The sequence below is a fragment of the Ictidomys tridecemlineatus genome, unplaced genomic scaffold, assembly GCF_052094955.1.
Source record: "Ictidomys tridecemlineatus isolate mIctTri1 unplaced genomic scaffold, mIctTri1.hap1 Scaffold_96, whole genome shotgun sequence".
In the NCBI taxonomy this organism is placed as follows: domain Eukaryota; kingdom Metazoa; phylum Chordata; class Mammalia; order Rodentia; family Sciuridae; genus Ictidomys; species Ictidomys tridecemlineatus.
Genome location: NW_027526172.1, coordinates 528,978 through 547,055, shown reverse-complemented (window position 1 = coordinate 547,055; position 18,078 = coordinate 528,978). Strand labels below are relative to the sequence as shown.

Below are 18,078 nucleotides of genomic sequence, written 5' to 3'. Positions count from 1 at the left end.
GAATGAGAACAATTAGGAAAGTTGGAAGAAATGCAAAACTCGTGTGTGTGAAGGCACCAGAAAACTCACAGGCAGTAAGGAATTGTAGAGAAGCTCCCGAAGCAAAGGAATACCCTGAGAGAACAACAGGATGTAGGTTACTCTTGCAGAACCATATGGTGATTCTTTTAAAAATTCCTAAGAGGTTAAAAATGAGGAGACCTAGATTCAAGAGCAAGGAAGACAAAATAAGAGTTCAGGAGTTACTGAAGATGAAAAAAAAATTCTAGTAAACTCTGGGTTTACACCCTAGAATGTAGATACAAGAACCAACTTCGCAAAGACTGAAGCCTGGCTTCTTATTTTTTTAATTCCTACATGGATTGAGGTAATCTGTTACTACTGGCGCTCATAGGCTGGCTTTTGATCAGAAGCAAATATAAAACAGGAGTAAGAGTATTTTCAATACCCTCAGATTATCCCTGCAATTTTTCATATGCATTATTTGAAATGAACTACAAAACCATCAGTCTAAGAAGGAACATGTGAAAATGCCATGTGACTGAAAAATAAGAGGAAAAATCAAAAATAGAAACAGAAGCATAAAATATCACAAGGATGGAGTCATCAGATATAAAATTATTCTTATTGATGTATTTGAGAAATTTTAGGACAAACTTGAGATCTATATAAATTCTAAAAGTAAAAAATACAGTATCTGAAACTTTAAAACCAATTGTATTCCCTGTATTTCATATTCTTTTCCATAATTTCTGGAACTAACAACAAATAGTTAGAAATAAATTATCTCATTGTATCTATCAGTCAACAGAAAATAGTCTGAAGCCCAGAAAGAAAATAACAAAAATTATAGAAAAGAATATGAAATATAGGGACTACAATGTTTTTGTTTGTTTGTTTGTTTGTTTGCTTTTTTTTTAATCGTCACACTATTAACATTTTGGGGCCCAGACAATTTTTTTTTTGCCTTGGGGGGACTGTCCTATGCATTTTAGGATACTTAAAAGCATTCCTTTCCTGGACTCTTCCCAATAAATATCATTACCACCTTCTTCTCCAGTTAGACAACCAAAAAATGTCTGAAGACACTGAAAAATATCCCCTCAGGGACTATACTGTTTCTAGGTGAGAAACACTGGGATAAAGTGACAAACTATGACCAATTCATGACTGCAATCCCAAAGGATAAAAGCAGAATGAAACAGAATCCATACTTAAAGTAAATAATTGGTGACAATTTTCCAAAACTTATGAAAAAAAAAACAAGTAATAGACTCAAGAAGTATTATGAATCCCAAGTAGGAAAAAAAATGCCCTATGTACAGCATAGTAAGACTGTTAGAAACCAAAGATCAAAAGTAAAATTTAAAAGCAGACCAAAAAAAAAAAAAAAAACAAGAGTAACCCTGAGGGAACAAAAACAAGACGTACAGCTGATCCCTAGAAAGTCAATGGAAGTCAGAAAACAATGGGGTGGTACCTCAAAGTGCTGAAAGGAATCACTGTCAACCCAGAGTCTATCTCTAAATTATTAAAAATGATAGCAGCAACATTAAAAAAAAGATAGCAGTATAAATATATTTTGAAAAAAAGCAAATAAAGAGAGATCTTGCTACTCCCAGGCCCACACAAAAGAAAACACTAAAGGGTAGAAGGAAAAAGATCTCAGATGAAAGTTAGAAGATGTAGGAAGGGGGCTGGGGATGTGGCTCAAGCAGTAATGTGCTCGCCTGACATGCATGGGCCACTGGGTTCCATCCTCAGCACCACATATAAATAAAAAAATAAAGATGTTGTATCCACTGAAAACTGATTAATAAATATTAAAAAATATTCTCTCTCTCTCTCTCTCTCTCTCTCTCTCTCTCTAAAGAAAGATATAGGAAGGGACAAAAGTAGCCAAAATTTAAAAGTTTGGGTAAATATAAAAGGATATGCTAATGTATAAAATAGTTATAATCTGTATTACAGAGTTTAAAAACAGATACAAATAAAATATATGACAATAACTGCACAAAAGTTAGAATTATGGGGTTGGAATGGAAATGGAAATGAAGTGATCTTAAGTCCTCATATTATACAGAAACAGTTATAATTTAGTGTTTCATTATTCATGGATTCCTGCTATAATCTCTAAGCCACTACAAGAAGAATGTATGACTCACAAGCTAGAAGAAGGTAAAACTGGAATCACATCAAATGAGTAGTTCATGCAGAAGAATGTAATAAAGGAGAAAAAATGAATGGAGAAGAGACAGGGCAAAAGCAAATACTAAAGGATAGATTTAAACCTAACGATATCAGTAATCACATTAAAGATCGCCAAAGACAAAGATGATCAAACTAAAGCTTTAAAAAAAATCCATCTATTCGAATGTTCTCTCTGATATGTGGATCTTGACACACAATAATGGGGGAACAGCAGTTCATTGGATTAGACAAAGGTGAACAAAGGGAAGGGAAGGGGATGGGAAGAGGAAAAACAGTAGGATGAATCAGACGTTAACTTTCCTAAGTACATATATGAATTCAATACCAGTGAAACTTCATATCATGTGCAACCACAAGAATGGGAAGTTATACTCCGTGTATGTATAATTTGTCAAAGTACACTCTACTATCATGTTTATCTAAAAAGAACAAATAAGCAATTTTTTAAAAAAGAAAAATACATCTTTGCACTGCTAACAAGTAAACAATGAAACGATCCTAGATGATTTCTAAATTTAAAAAGGAACAGATATTGAACAGAAAGTGATGGTGGAAGTTATACAATAATGGGGAAAAAACACAATTTGATTTTAAAACTTGCAGTTGTTTACAACTTGGCCTATTTGCATCACTTTAAAATTAATGCCTGTTAATATTGATTAAGGCACCATACATGGTTTCTCACCATTTTAATTTTTAAATATTTCTCTACACATCCATAAACATGAAGAAAAGATAGCACAGCTGCACCAGAACGCCTTGGGCAAGGGTGATCTGGATGATCCACACACCCATTCTTTTTTTTAGTTTACTTTGGTTCATGATATAAAACATATACTTCTTTTGTAAATTTTAAGAAATGTTACTTTTCATAACATTATTAGGTCAGGTTTCTAGTTATGCATGTAATGAGCTAGGAGGCTACCACTGTGTCCTAACAAGAAGTAAAAGCTGAACAGACTAAAAAAAAAAAATCAATAGCTCTTCTTAGACCCCAAAAGGGGATTGCTGGGGAAACAGACAGGTGATTACAGAGAGCCACTGTTCACAACAGAGACTCAGAGCAAAAACCACTGTGGAAATCAGTGGGAGGCAGGAAATCTTTCTGGTAATTAATGAATTGCTAAAGGTCCAATTCAGTCAACACTGAGAGTTAAAAACTGCAGAGAGACTTAGTCATAGAGGGGCCCCATGATATTGTAGGATTTACCTCCAGGACCCTGACTAGGTTTCCTCCAGTAAAGATCAAAGAAAAATCCCCCTTGTGTCCTTCGCAGGGAAGGGCCAAATGAGCCATTTTGAAATACACCAGACCACTCTGCTCTAAACAAAGCCTGCTCTGAGGAAGAATAAATTCATGTCTCTAAACTATTGATTTCTTGACAAAGCCTAACTTGCCTGAGGAAAGGAAAATACCAACTGAAGTCTGTATTAGCCACCATGTCCGAAGATGGAGAAAATTACTGAGAAACACTTGTGAGTGTCATAGTCCAGAGGCTTAGGCAAACCACTGAGACCTGATTAACCTCAGGACATGGAGCACTTCCCCTTCTCCCATACCTCATACCTATTGGGAAAGGTCTTTGGAATTTCTTCACCTAGTACATCATGTCTGGCTATTAAGACAATATTACAAGATACACTGAAGGACAACAGATACAATTTGAGGAGACAGAGGAAGCATCAGAAACAGATACGACAGGAATTTTGGAATGATCAGACCAGGAATTTAAAACAATTCTGATGAATATACTAAAGGCTGTAGTGGATAAAGTAGAAAGCATGCAAGAATATATGGGTGATGGGAATTCTAAAAAGGAACCAAAAAATAATACTAGAAATCACAAACATGGTATCAGAAATGTAGAATGCCTTTCATGGGCTTATAATGTGCTAGACATATGTGAGGAAAGAAATCTCTTAGCTTCAGGATATATCAATAGAAATTCTGAAAACTAAAACAAAAAGAGAACAAATACAGTAAGAAAAAAAAGGAACAGAATGTCCAAGGACTGTAGGACAAGAAAACAAATCATGTATACATAATGGAAGTACCAGAAACAGAAAGGAACAGAATACTTGAAACAACAATGACCCTCAATTCCCCCAAGTTCTTGTCAATCACCAAACCATAGACAATAACTGCAGGGAAGATGTGAAGTAGGATAAACTGCCAATCAAATAAAAAGTATACATCTACATGTATGATTTTCAAACTAGAGAAAATAAAAAAATAGAGACAAAATTCTGGAAGAAGCAAGAAGGAAAAAAGACCTTATCTATAGAGAAGAAGAAAAAAAAAAAGATGATTACATTCAACTTCTCAGAAACTCCGGCAAGCAAGAAGATGGGAGTGGATATTTAAAATGTTGAGAGAAAAAGCAACAACAACAAAACCAGCCAAACTGGATTTCTGTACCCTGAGAAATTATCCTTCAAAAGTGAAGAAGAGGGCTGAGGTTGTAGCTCAGTGGTAGAGCATTTGCCTAGCATGTGTGAGGCACTGGGTTCGATCCTCAGCACCACATATAAATAAATGAATAAAATAAAGGTCTATATATATAAAAAATATTTTTTTAAAAAAAAGTGAAGAAGAGCTGGGTACCTATATTCCCAGTGACTCTGGAATCTGAGGCTAGAAGATTACAAATTGGAGGCCACCCTGGACCACTTAGCAAGATTCTGCCTATAAATAAATAAATAAATGGAGATATAGCTCAGTGATAAAGTATCCCTGGTTGCAATCCCCCAACAAACAAACAAACATAAAATAAATACATTTATAAACAAACAAAGGTGAACCCATACAAACAAAAGTTGGGGAAATTTGTTGCCAGATATCCTTCATTTCAGAAAATCTTAAAAGAAGTTCTTTAAAGAGAAATAAAATGAGTAGATTTGAGGTCAGAAACTCAAATTTACAAAAAGGAAGATTGCAAAAAAATGTATAAGATACATATATTTGTTTTTCTTATTCTTACATTGGTTAGCAATCATGTATTTGTTTATGTATCAGGACTATTTTGTTACTATAATGTAATCACACTATCTCTGAAGTGGTAACAATGCAATAAATGGAGAAAAACATATCATGCCAACAACTAACAAAAGAGCAGAACTTGGGTTAGCTGAATGCATATTGCAAACTCTAGGGAAATCACTGAAAAAGTGAAAAACAGAACTAAAAAAAGTATAACTGATATACCAAAAAAGAAAAGGGAATCATGTAGAACGCTCATATCCAGCCCAAAAAGGCAGAAGACTGGAAGAACAGGAATAAAGGTTAAGGACAACAAAGAGAAAACAGTAAAAAATGTGGTAGATAATAAGCCAACGGTATTAATAATTAACTTGGAATTTCAATGATCTAAATGCACCAATTAAAAGACATAAATCATGGAAGTGGACCAAAAAGAACAAGACCCAAATTTACATTGTCTACAAAGCCCCACATTAAATACAAAGTCACATTCAGATTAATTAATGAAGGAAAGCATATCTTGCCAACACTAATTTAAGAACACTATACTGATTTCAGATATAGAGGCCTTCAAAGGGTCATTACAAAGGGACCTAATTTTCTAAAAAAAAGTCAAAATCCTTAACATGTATGTATCTAACAAGAGGATGTAAAATTATATGAGGCAAAAACTAATAATTTCAGGGAGAAATAGATGAATCTACTATCATAGTTGGAGATTCCAATACAAGTTTACTAAAAATGGACAGATGCAGCAGGCAGAAAATCATTAAGAACACAGCTGAATTCAACATCATTAAACAACTGGCTATAATCAATATCTATAGACCATTTCATCAAATAGCAGAACTGCATTTTTTAAGATCACACGGTCCATTCAACAAGACAGAACACATTCTAGGCCATAAAGCATTGTTTAACAACTTAAAAGAATAGTGATCATACAGCGTATACTCTAAGTTTTCAATAAACTAGAAATCAATAACTCAAAGATAGCTGGAAATTCCAAGACATATAGAGATCAAAACTTCTGAACACACAGGTCAAAGAAAAAAATCTCAAGAATTAATATTGTGAACTAACTGAAATAAAGACATAACTTATCAAAATTTGTGAGAACTAGTAGAAACAGTGCTTAGAGGAAATTTTAGAACACGGAATGAACATCTCAGGAAAGAAAAATCTAAAATCTAAGTTTCTACCTTAGTGGGAAAGACCACAAATCTGAACTAAACAGAAGAAATATTTATAACTGAAATCTATGAAATGGAAAACAGAAAATCAATAGGGAAAATGAACTGAAATAAAACCTGATTCTTTGAAGCCACACTAACCAAAAACTAGAGAGGATATACATTACCAATATTAGAACTGGAAAAAAAAGTACAACACTATAGATCCAATGGATATTAAAATAATACATAAAAATACTATGAACAACTCTATGTTCACGAACTTGAAAACCTACATGAAATTCATAATTCTTTGAAAGACATAATGTGTCAAAGTTCACACACATAAAAATAGGCAATCTGGGCAGACCTATATTTATGAAATAAATTGAATCGATAATTAATAATATTCCAAAAAGGAAAGCATCAGACCCAAATGGGTTCCCTGGCAAATTCTACTAATCATTTAAAGGTAGAAAATATAACAATTCTCTACAATCTCTTTCAAATGGCAGAAACAGAGAGACTACATATTAAATCATTCTATGAGGCCAGTATTACCCTAATGACAAAATCAGAGACACTATAAGAAATGAGGACTACATGCTCATGAACAGATATAAAAATCCTCAACAAAATTATGAGCAAACTGAATCCAACAATGAATAAATATAATTATACACCATAGCCAAAGGGATTTATTCCAGATATGCAAGGCTCACTCAACATTCAAATAGTAATGTTATCCATCCCATGAACCAGCTAAAAAAGAGAAATCATATAATCATATCAACTGATGCAGAAAAATAGATGCATTTCACAAAATAAACATTGATTAACAGAAACAACCAAAAAATCAGTAAAGTAAAAATATAGGAGAACATCCTCAACTTGATAAAGAAAATATACAAAAATCCTACAACTAGATACACATTTAATGGTAAGAAATTCAAACTTTTCCACTAAGATCAAGAACAAGGCAAGAATGTGCCCTCTGATCACTTCTTTTCAATATCATACTGGAATTACAGCTAATGCAATAAGACAAAAAGGAAATAAATATACACAAATTGGGGGGGATAAAATTGCATTATTGCCAATGTCATAATTGTCGGTGTAGAAAATCTGAAAGAATTAACAAATTAAAAACTCTCCTGGAGCTAATAAGCCATTACATCATGTTGGTGGACACAAGGTTAATATGCAAAATCTAATCACTTTCCTATGTACCAGCAATGAACAAAAGAACTTGAAATTTAAAACATAATTTAAGCCTGCCAAAAGTAGACATCTGGGTTTAAATCTTTAAAAATTATGTACAAAAGTCTGTATCAGAAAAACTGCAAAATTCTGGTGGAAGATATAAAAGAACTAAATAAATGGAGAATAAATTTATTTTCACAAACTCAATATTGTCAAGATGTCAGTTCTTCCCATCTTGTGCTATATAGATTACACTGTAATCCCAACCAAAATTCCACTGATATTTTGTAGATACTGAGAAATTGATTCTTAAGCTTATATGAACAAGCAAAAGACCCAGAACAGTTCAATACAATATTGAAGGAGAACAAATTTGAAGGAATAATATATCCAACTTTGTATTTACTAGAAAACCACAATGGCCTTGACAGCATAGTGTTGGTGAAAGACAAATAGATCAATGGAACAGAATAAAGAACCCAAAATAGACCCATGTAAAAATATTCAACTGATAGGCTTTTAAACAAATGATACAGCAGCTACCATCTATGTGTACACACACACACACACACACACACACACACAAAAGAATGAATGAATGAGTCAAATGGCACAGACCTTCACAAAATACATCTCAAAATTTATCAGATTGAAATGTAGAATGCAAAACTATACATGTCCTGGGATATAACACGGGAGAAATACCTAGTTGACTTTGGGTATGGTGATGACATTTTATCCACAACACCAAAGGTATGATCCATTAAAGAACAGTCAATAAGATGGACTTCATCAAAATTAAAAAAAAAAAAAACTTCTGCTAAGTGAAAAATATTGTCAAGAGAATGAGAAGACAAGACAAACACTGGAAGAAAATATTTGCAAAAGACACATCTGGTAAAGGAATGTTATTCAAATATATATATTTCTCATAAAATTTAATAAGAAATAAACACGATGACTCAAAACTGGGCCAAAAATCTGAATGGATAGAGATACAGATGGCATATAAACCTAAAGATGTTCCACACCATATGTCATAGGGGAAACACAAAGTAAAATAACAATGAGATATCACTACATTCCTATGGGAATGGACAAAATCTAGAACAGTGACAATACCAAATACTCCCGAGGATGGGGAGCAATAGGAACTCTCATTTATTGTTGATGGAACTACAAAATGGTACAGCTACTTTGGAATACAGTCGGACAGTTTATCATAAAAGTAAATATACTCTTACTATTCATTCCAGTCATTATCCTTCTTGATATTTACCCAAAGGATTTGAAAACTTAAATCTACATAAAAACATGAATACAGGCGTTTATAACAGCTTCATTAATAATTTGTTAATAATTTCCAATTTTTTGAAGCAAATAAAGTGCCTTTCACTATATGAAAGGATAAACTATGATATATCCATAATATAATATTATTCAGTGCTAAAAAGAAATAAGCTATCAAGTCATAGAAAATGGAGAATTTAAAATGCATATTGATGATGAAAAAGGCTATTTGAAAAGGCTACAAAGAGTATGAATTCAGATGTGTGAAATCCTGGGAAAGGCAAAATTATGCAGATAGTAAAAAGGTACTCAGCAGCTGCCAGAGGTTGGAGTAGAGTATAGAGATGTAAAGGCATAGCACAGAGGGTTTTTAGAGCAGCAAAAGTACTCTTCTGTACAACACTATGGTGGTGGAAATTTACCATTCTATCTTTGTCCAAGTCCATAAATATGCATATCACCATCAGTGAAACCCCAATGTGAGCTCTAAACTTTGTGTGATAATGACAGGTCAGTATAGGTTCACTGAATGTAACAAGTGTACCACTGGTGGGGGATGTTGATAAAGAAGGCTAGGCATGTGTGGGCATGGAGGTATATGAGAAACCTCTGTACCATCCTCTTAAATTTGCTATAAACCCAGAACTTCTAGGGGAAAAAAAGTGTGGACAAATAACTTTACTGGGATAATTTCCAGATTTTCCTTAGGCATTTGTTCTCAGAATGTGTTCTATAAGTGTAATCTTTATAAATAATATGGGATAATATTTAGAGTTGTAGCATTTTTAAATAGTAGTGAGTAAATGCAAAATCATAAATCTGATGAGTCTGAGCACAGGGCCACCAAGGGGAGTTCAGAGGAACCACAAGGATACTGGGATACTGGGATACCTAGGATACTGGGCTCCACAACTTTGTTGCCTTCTGCATTTAGGTAAACTCTAAATGTTTAATCACTACTGTCCTGTGATTAAAACTTCCAAAAAGTGGACCTGCAATCCAAAATCTATAAAAATTTCAAAAATCATTTGTGCATAATTATGTGTTTTATATTTGTGCCTAATTATATATTGATTCATATTATTAATCTTAAACAACCTTGCCTTCTGGACATGATTTCATAACTATGCACATTTATTTTATGCAAATCAGCTCTTACAAAGGTCTTTAGATGTATGTGTCCAGGTGACTGACCAAATGGCAAGAATAAAGGAGAAATATTATGAAAATTGTTGGCAGTTTAGAATCTTCCATTTGCATCAATTCAAAATGATTTCTTATGTACTATCTCATTCCCATCCCAGTGACAAGCCCATGAGGTTAATAAATTAATAATCATCATAAGTCAGAGTATGCATTTAGGAATAATTGAGGTACTTTCACTTAACAAATGTTTCCCTTTCTCCACATTCCCACAGTATCATTTTAGGTTTGACCTTGCCGTTGTTGTTTCAGTTTGTCTCCAAAAGTTCAAGTGTTGGAACTTTAATTCCTCAGTGCACCATTATTAGGAGGTGAGGGCTAGTGAGAGGTGGTTGAGTCATGGAGACAGAGCACTCATGAGTGGATTAATGCCTTTCTTTGGATATTCTGTATGCTTTCTTTGGATACATTCTCATGAGACTGATTAGTAACCCCAAGAACAGGTTGTTCTAAAAAAGGTCACCTTTGGTATTTTGCCTCTTCTGTGTCTATTTGCCCTTCTGCTTTCTGCCACAGATTAAAGCAATACAAGGCTCTCATCAGAAACTGAGCAAATGCCAGCACCATATCCTTTGACTACCCAGCCTCCAAATTCAAGAACCTCTTATAAAAGTACCCAGTCTCAGTATTTCAATTTAGCAACAGAAAACAGACTAAAAAAGACCCATCCTCATCTCTGACATACATTCCTCCCTTCTCTCCAACCTATCCCACACACAATGTTCTAGTATCATCTAAACACAGATCTGATTACTTCCCTCCCCTACTCAGGAATTCACCTTCCCACTCTCTACCTAGTGCTTTATCAATTCCTTTGAAGACTCTTGTTTTGTCCTCAAAACATATTCACTTTTTTACTGTAATCAATAGTTTACACTTGTTACATTTAATAAAAAATGTCATGGTTTAGATTGTTTTCATTTCTAGGAAAACATGCTACAGCAAGCTGGTCTTTCAGCTTCATGAAATGCTTGGCATGCCACTTCCTCCTGTTCTCTTAGGTACCCAGACTAGAGCCCAGGGTGAACTCTGCAGAAGCATTCAAGACATCTCACACATTAACACTTCTACCAAAGAAAAATCATAACTTCCATCTTGCTAGGTGTTTTCTCTAACACAAAATAAAAGGATCAGTAAAGCTGTCAGTAACCAGGTCAATACTGTATCTCTCTTTTAGAACTTCTCAAAACTCAGCACCACATAAAAATAAATAAATAAATAAAAGTATCATGTCCAACTACAATAAATAAATAAATAAGACCACCCAGGAATCAGGAGCCCACCTTGTTGAAATGTGTGCCTCCTTCACTGCATTTTTCCTCTCTCTGTTCTCATTACCTGGAAAGCCATTCCTACTTTCTCCAACTGGCAAACTCCACTCACTTTTAGAAAGCCAATCACTTCCTTTTTGAAACCATTTTCAGCCACTATAGTTGGAAATAATTGTTTTCCTTATGCAGATCTGCAGCACTCGGTATATTTATGTTAGATTTCATCAATATAGTAAGCTTGGATTTACTTTTTTAGTATCCCAAGCCAGATAATGAGATCACTGAAAACAGAAATTATTCCTTGCTCATCTGTAAATTATCAGAATCTAGCAAAGTTCATATTATTAGCCCAATAAATTTGTAGAATAAATTGACAAAAGAGTAAATGATCTTTAATGAAAATAAAATATGTAAAAACATATGCCATTTCCCTAGCTCTCTAAGAATTCCTTGCCGACAAAAAGTAGAACAATAATATGGCAGGGCGGGGGGAAATGACTATGGTCTAGAACAGCCCAGTCAGATGGGTAAATGACCCCTAGAGTTGAATTTGTAACAAGAATCCTTATCAGCCAAGATTTTGCCACATAGATCCCTTATGAGGACCATAGTGTCTCTGTCCAGGGTGCTGAGATTTCAGCTGGAAAAACCTGACTTTGTTTCTTAACAAGGAAAAGCCAAGCAGAACTAGAATACAAATGATTGCATATTTCCTTGTCTCATTTGGAGACTTCTTTCTCATCCAGGATGTTAGGACAATCATATTCAATTTGTTACAGTTCAGTCAGTTTAAGTAGATTGTGCTGACTTTGTTCCACAAAATAAGTTACCCAGTCCAAAGGAGGCTGCAGATTTAGAAAGAAGGACCTGTGAGTTAGATGTGGGTTTTCCTCACTACCCTTTCTCGAATCACTATGTGACCTTAGGCAGACTACCACACCTTTCTAGGCATGGACTTCTTGCCCTGTAAGTATTCTGTGATTAAGATAGAGCAAATCTTCAGTGAATCATAAGTGTGTGTCAAGAACTTTCACTTTTTTAATCCTCTCAAAATCCTGTGAAGTGGATATTATTATTCTCATTTTACACATGAGAAAACAGGGCTTATAAAGCTAAAGTAGTTTTCTTAAGGCCACTCCACAGCATTGCCTGGTTGGGAAGTTCAATCCATTCACAGCTAGATCCACAGCCAAGGTGACTTTAAGACTTTCTCTGATTGCCCCTTGCATGACCTCTGGCTGCTGATGGTCATCTTCACATGTTTTTATAACACTGGAATGGTCAGGGTACACAGTGATTATGATTTTTTTATTTTAACTTTTTTAAAAACATGACAATTTTTAGAATTTTTCTCATCATTAATGCTAACTATGCTTTCACTTCTTCTAAGGTGAAATGCCTCATATTAATCACATTCCTCAAAGAGTCTCTTACAGAGGCAGGGATACCCAGGATATAAAAGCTTACAGCTTCTCTGTGAGTGAGCAGTCTCCCATAGCCTTAGAAGGCCTGCTTCACTTGCTTACACATGTTCCTAAGCAAAGTAGCTGCTACACCATCACATCCTATCCAGATAGCATGAAGACAACCCCATAAAAGGCTGCTGTGGAACATACAGTGAGGTAGCCTGACCAGAGCAGATCCTGAGCAAGTAGGGAAAGGGAGACTGACTTCCCTTTCTCACCCTATCATGTACCATTTGTGGAGTATATTAGCTCAGCTGCCTGGCCCTTCCTCAAGTCATTTTTCTATGGAAATGACTACAGAATGTGCACAAGTGTGGGGTCTCTTAAAGTTATCTCCACATTCTTAAACTACTCACAATAACCCATTAATTGCTAAAATATCCATTCTATTTACAGGAAAGTCAAGACTCAGGAGACTCAAGAAATTTACCTAAAATCAACAACCCAGAGATCAACAAAGCCCAAAGGCACCAAAATCCCAAGAACAAATCCTGAGCTCCTTAAAGTAACACAGGAGCTGTTCTATAAAGCAAGTACATCTTACAAATGCCCTGGAGTCTCTATGCCTCTTCCACCCCAAATCCTCTGCACCTCCATTGCCCTGTGACCTAGAACAACTTTTTCAGTTTGTTTCCCTAACTTGATATCCCTATCCTCTCTCCTTCTCTGTAGCCTGTGCTCCATAAACAGCAACTAACTCATAAACCAGTAATCCAGGTGACAGTAGCTATCTTCCCCTAAATCTCTCAAGATAACTTTTCCACATCATCACACATACATTCAATATCTAAAACAGGATTCTTCCTATAGGAAGAAGTACACATTTGACACACATGTAATATCAGAAGGAAGTCATTTGTCACTGCAATTTTAACTAGATTAAATGACAAATACGTATCAGCATGGCCATGTGGGTAACTATTTGCAGGATTATGAAATGTCACTATCATCTTATGCCACTCTTCCTGAAACCTTCTGGTGGCTTTTAGCACTTTCTAGCTGGAGTTGTGGCTAACTTGCACACCTCTTTCTTATGGTATCATTCCCTCTCCATGAATATCATTATTCCTTTGCCCCACCCTACCCTAATCCAGGCACTCCAGAACAGAATTCAATGCCTTATGTGGACCAGACATGCAAACCTATTCATAATGAATCAAACATTTTGCAAAAGTATCAGTACTGTATGAAGGATATACCAATGCATATTGAATATTCAAAGCAGTCTAGAGGAAAAATTAAGAGAACAGTGCACAGATTTGCCAAGTGAAATGGGTACTGGTAAGGCTGCAAAGCAAGAAGAGTTCAATAAGAGCTGGAAGCAGCTGCCTGAAGGGACAGACAAGTGAATCTCTGGTGTGGAGCCTTGAGTTCTCCGAGGAACACTGCCAGAGGAAGATTCACCAGAAAGGTAAAAAAAAAAATCTCCATTACTCAAATGGGAGGGGAGTCCAAACATCCACAGCTCGCCCTAGGACAAACCTACATGCTAGTAGCAGCAGAAAAGCCTAGAACTGATTAAATTGACACTGAATGAGACCATTCGCACACTGTTCTTGCTACTGATTCCTAACATGGAATACTTTCGCCCTGAGTTTCTAAGCTGAGGGAAAGGTGAGACCCAAGTTCTCATGCACAGGTAGCCTGGGCGATGAAAAAAAGCTTCACCTGGTCCCTCCACAACAGGCGGGGAGACCAAGGCAGCCCGTGGCAAACTGAAGTCGCGGTCAGATTGCTGGCCGCCTCGTTCGGGACCAGCTAGGAAGTCCGGGCCAAGCTACACTGCTTGGCAGTCCCTGTGCTGCCACAGCCCCTAGGAGTTGGCGACAGGGAGATGGCATCCCTGCAGCCGGCGCTGGGACTCACCACGTCCATGATCTGCAGAAGGCTTAGAGAGAAGTAGACTGTGAGCGGCTGGGAGTCGTTGGCTACGGGCCTCTCCAACGGGTTGTAGTTCTTGACCAGCTCCTTGTAGAGCTTCCTCTGGAACTCGCCTTGCAGGGACACTTACGAAGAAAAGAGCACCGGCAAGCTGCTCAGGAAAGGCCCGGGGAGAGATCCCCACGCCCCCCTCTTCCTTTTCCCTCCTGCACCCCTGCTCGCGTCCCCCGCCGCTCAACCATGCAGCCCAGAACTGCAGCCCCGGCAGCGCCCTGCTGCCCCTCTCTGGCGGGGATACCCAACCTGGCCCCCGAGCGGAGCGCAAAGAGCCGCCCGGGATCCCGCGGAAGAGTGGAGGACAAGAAGACGTGTCGGCTTTACCTTGCAGGAGCGACGCGACCAGCGCCAGCCAGACACCTCCCCGGGTGCCGCGCATGTTGGTTCCCAGAGCTGCCGCGAGCCGGCGCGCCGCCGTCTCGGCTGTCAGCCCGGGCCTGCGCCTGAGGCCGCGGAGCCACCTCTCCCGCTTGGCTCGCACGCCTTTAAAGAGCCGAGCGCGCCCCCGCCTCGCCCGCCCCCGCGCGCCTCTCCACGTGATGAGCCCCGCCCCCGGCCTCCTCCCCGCCTGCCCTCGGGGGAGGGCCTGGCGTTTTCCTGGCTACCTCCAGAACTGCTGCGCCCGGGTGAAAGTGCTAGAACTTTGAGCTGCTTACGCTCTGGGTACCCCCATCCTAGTTTCCACTAAGCGGACCCCGCATCACGCCTCAGGCAGGGGCTCTCCAACGCAGGGTTCTGTTCTTTGCGTTCTTTGTCCCCTTTGTGCGCCCTCCTGCTCTCAACCAGAAGCAGCCTCCGACCACTTCGAGAAAGTCGGAAAAATTCTCGGATCCAAGACTCCCTCCTCCATATCAGCGTCTAGGTGGCAGCGACACGGAACCAGGCTTAGGAAAGTCTCTCCAACAGGATAAGACAGATCAAAGAGGAAGCCCTCTCCAGCATCCCTTAAGCCCCGGGTATTCTTTTAGCAACCATTCCCTGGACATCACCAGCTGGATTCTGGGCTGGGTTCTGGATGTGCGGAAGGCAATCTACAGAAAAAGAGAGGAGCTGCAAATGTATGTTTTGAGATTCTCATTAGATAGCTTGATTTATTTCCATTCGTCTTTAAAAAAGATTCAGAATATTGAAAAGTTAACTCCAACTCCTGTTGGACTGACAACCAAAACCTGATGGTATTATTTAGGCCTTTTTGGGTCCCAAGTGGGATTAATAAGGCAACGAAGTTACAGCGAAGACAGCCATAGAGATCTGGGCGGGGGAGAGTCCTGAATGTTGAGGAGGGGGAGGAGGTGTGGTTCTGAAAAGATATGAAAAGGGGCTGGAAGAGAGGTACTAGGGAGGGGCTTGGAGAGCTCTGGTAGTCTCTGTCCCGCTCCCAGAAACAGGTTACAGAGAAACAAATATTCGGGGTTTCCTGCGCCCCTGTAGGGGGCGCTGTCGTCCGCTGTCCAGTAGACAGCTCATCTAAACCGCCAACTGTGGAGGAGGCAACAGCAACAATGTTCGTGCGTTTCTGAACTAAGACGGGATTTTAGAGTGACACTAAGAACTAGGGAAAGGCTCACGAAAAAAGTAATTGAGTTTAAAGTAGTAGTAGGAATGGTGTACTGACCCCCATAATTTCAAGGAAATACATTGTCCTTGCAATGAGGTTTCTTGAAGAAAATTTACGTTTGTTAACTGATACATGTATACACACGACAGTATAGGCTTTAACTGCTCTAAGGCCCCAGAAGAAGGAAGACTGATTCTTTTGTGGAAGCGTTCATAGAAGGTGAGACAACTGACCAGGTCTCTCAAAGAGCATGTGTTGTGCCAAGGAAAGAGAACAACAGACAGGTGTGGCATCTGCCTCCCCAAACCCCCTAATCCCGACCCTAGGCATTCCCAAAGGAATGAGCTGCAAGATAAAACCTTCTGACAAAGGCAGTATTAGACAAGGAAGTTAAAACCCAACAACAGAATAGAGAAAGCTCAGAGACATCAACTGGAAGATCTTCACTGGCACATCACCTCATGTGAGTGCAACTTATTCTCCTGCACACATCTTGCAAGGTCTAAGGGCCCTGCCTTCCACCATAAAAGAACATGAGCCCAGAGAAATGTAATTCCCAAACAGAAATGATTCCTTACCATGGTGGCACCCCATTATGTCAGAAACTATAATTAGAACTATAATATTAGAACTATTTAAAATTAGAAACTATATTAGAAATAAACCATTTTAAGGTGGATCAACTGGTCCAAAAACATTTATGCCCTGTACTTTGCTAGGAACCTGAAGGACCCACAAGCACAATCCACTCAATTTACACGTTAGAATGATGTGAGTATAGAAAAATTTTATTCACCATCATGCCAATAAGTAAGCCTGTGAGCTTTACTACATTCAGCTCTGTCTCTGGGATTCAGTTTTGCCTTGTTTTGTTTTAATTGATAAAGTGAAGAAAGGAGTAGGAAATCATGAGTGGAGAGCAGTGGGGCTACTCAGGCTCCACCCTCACTCCCATTCCCAGCATAAAGAAATGGTAAAGAGAACAGAAAATTAATACATACCTGAGCTTCTATAAACAGGGGTCAGAAACATATTCCAAGATAGTTACTAACAAACTGATATTGCTATGATAACCCCAGGAAGAGGTAAACCAAAGATACATACTCAAGGATTAGACTCTGGAATTTTAACACACTCCAGGAAGACAACCAGAACTTGGACGTATGAAAGATGGGGCACTGGAATAAAGATATTCACATAAATCCAGAGCCTGAAAAAGTTTCCTGTTCCACGTAGGAGAAACCAGAAAACCTCAACCATTTTTGAGGGAATTGGGGAAAACATATTTTCTTCTTGGACTCACATTAGTAGAAAGAAGGTACTCCAAAGTGTGTTAGGTTTAGATGTGAAGTACAAATGTGTACTACCCACCCAGTTTAGGATTAAGGATTCCTCTGCAGGAAGACTTCCATAACTTCACAAACAGAACTCCAAAAGAAAGTCATAGTATTCATGAGACTGAGTTCAAAATAAAAAACAAAGCATTCAAGGAAACAGACTGTACATCATAGGGAGACATAGTCAACAGGAAGGGAAAGTCCATAGGCAGAAAATCTATACCCACCAATGGAGATAATACTATGAATTAGTATGTTTAAAGTTTTTGATCATGGTGGATAATGTCAGCTGCAAAAATAATCTGCAATTTCCATTGGTTTAACTATCAAAGTTGATTTCTCCCTCTCATCACAATTGAAGAATTCAAGGGACATTCCTGAATGACTGCCTTCCTCCCACCCAGGTCTTTCAGGAATGCAAGATTCCTTCATCAACCAGAGAGTGAAAA

At 37.9% G+C, this 18,078-nt stretch overlaps 1 pseudogene across 1 annotated transcript in view; it reads right to left on the bottom strand.

The window, feature by feature from the left end:
• LOC144374931 (neuronal acetylcholine receptor subunit alpha-7-like) overlaps positions 1–15,204 on the bottom strand; it is a 107,016-nt pseudogene extending 91,812 nt beyond the window's left edge. The window contains exons 1-2 of the transcript XR_013434166.1: positions 15,059–15,204; positions 14,663–14,802 (exon numbers count right to left, since the gene is read on the bottom strand). The product of XR_013434166.1 is annotated as a neuronal acetylcholine receptor subunit alpha-7-like (transcript). The remainder of the gene's footprint in view (positions 1–14,662; positions 14,803–15,058) is intronic.
• Positions 15,205–18,078: the final 2,874 nt, after the last annotated feature.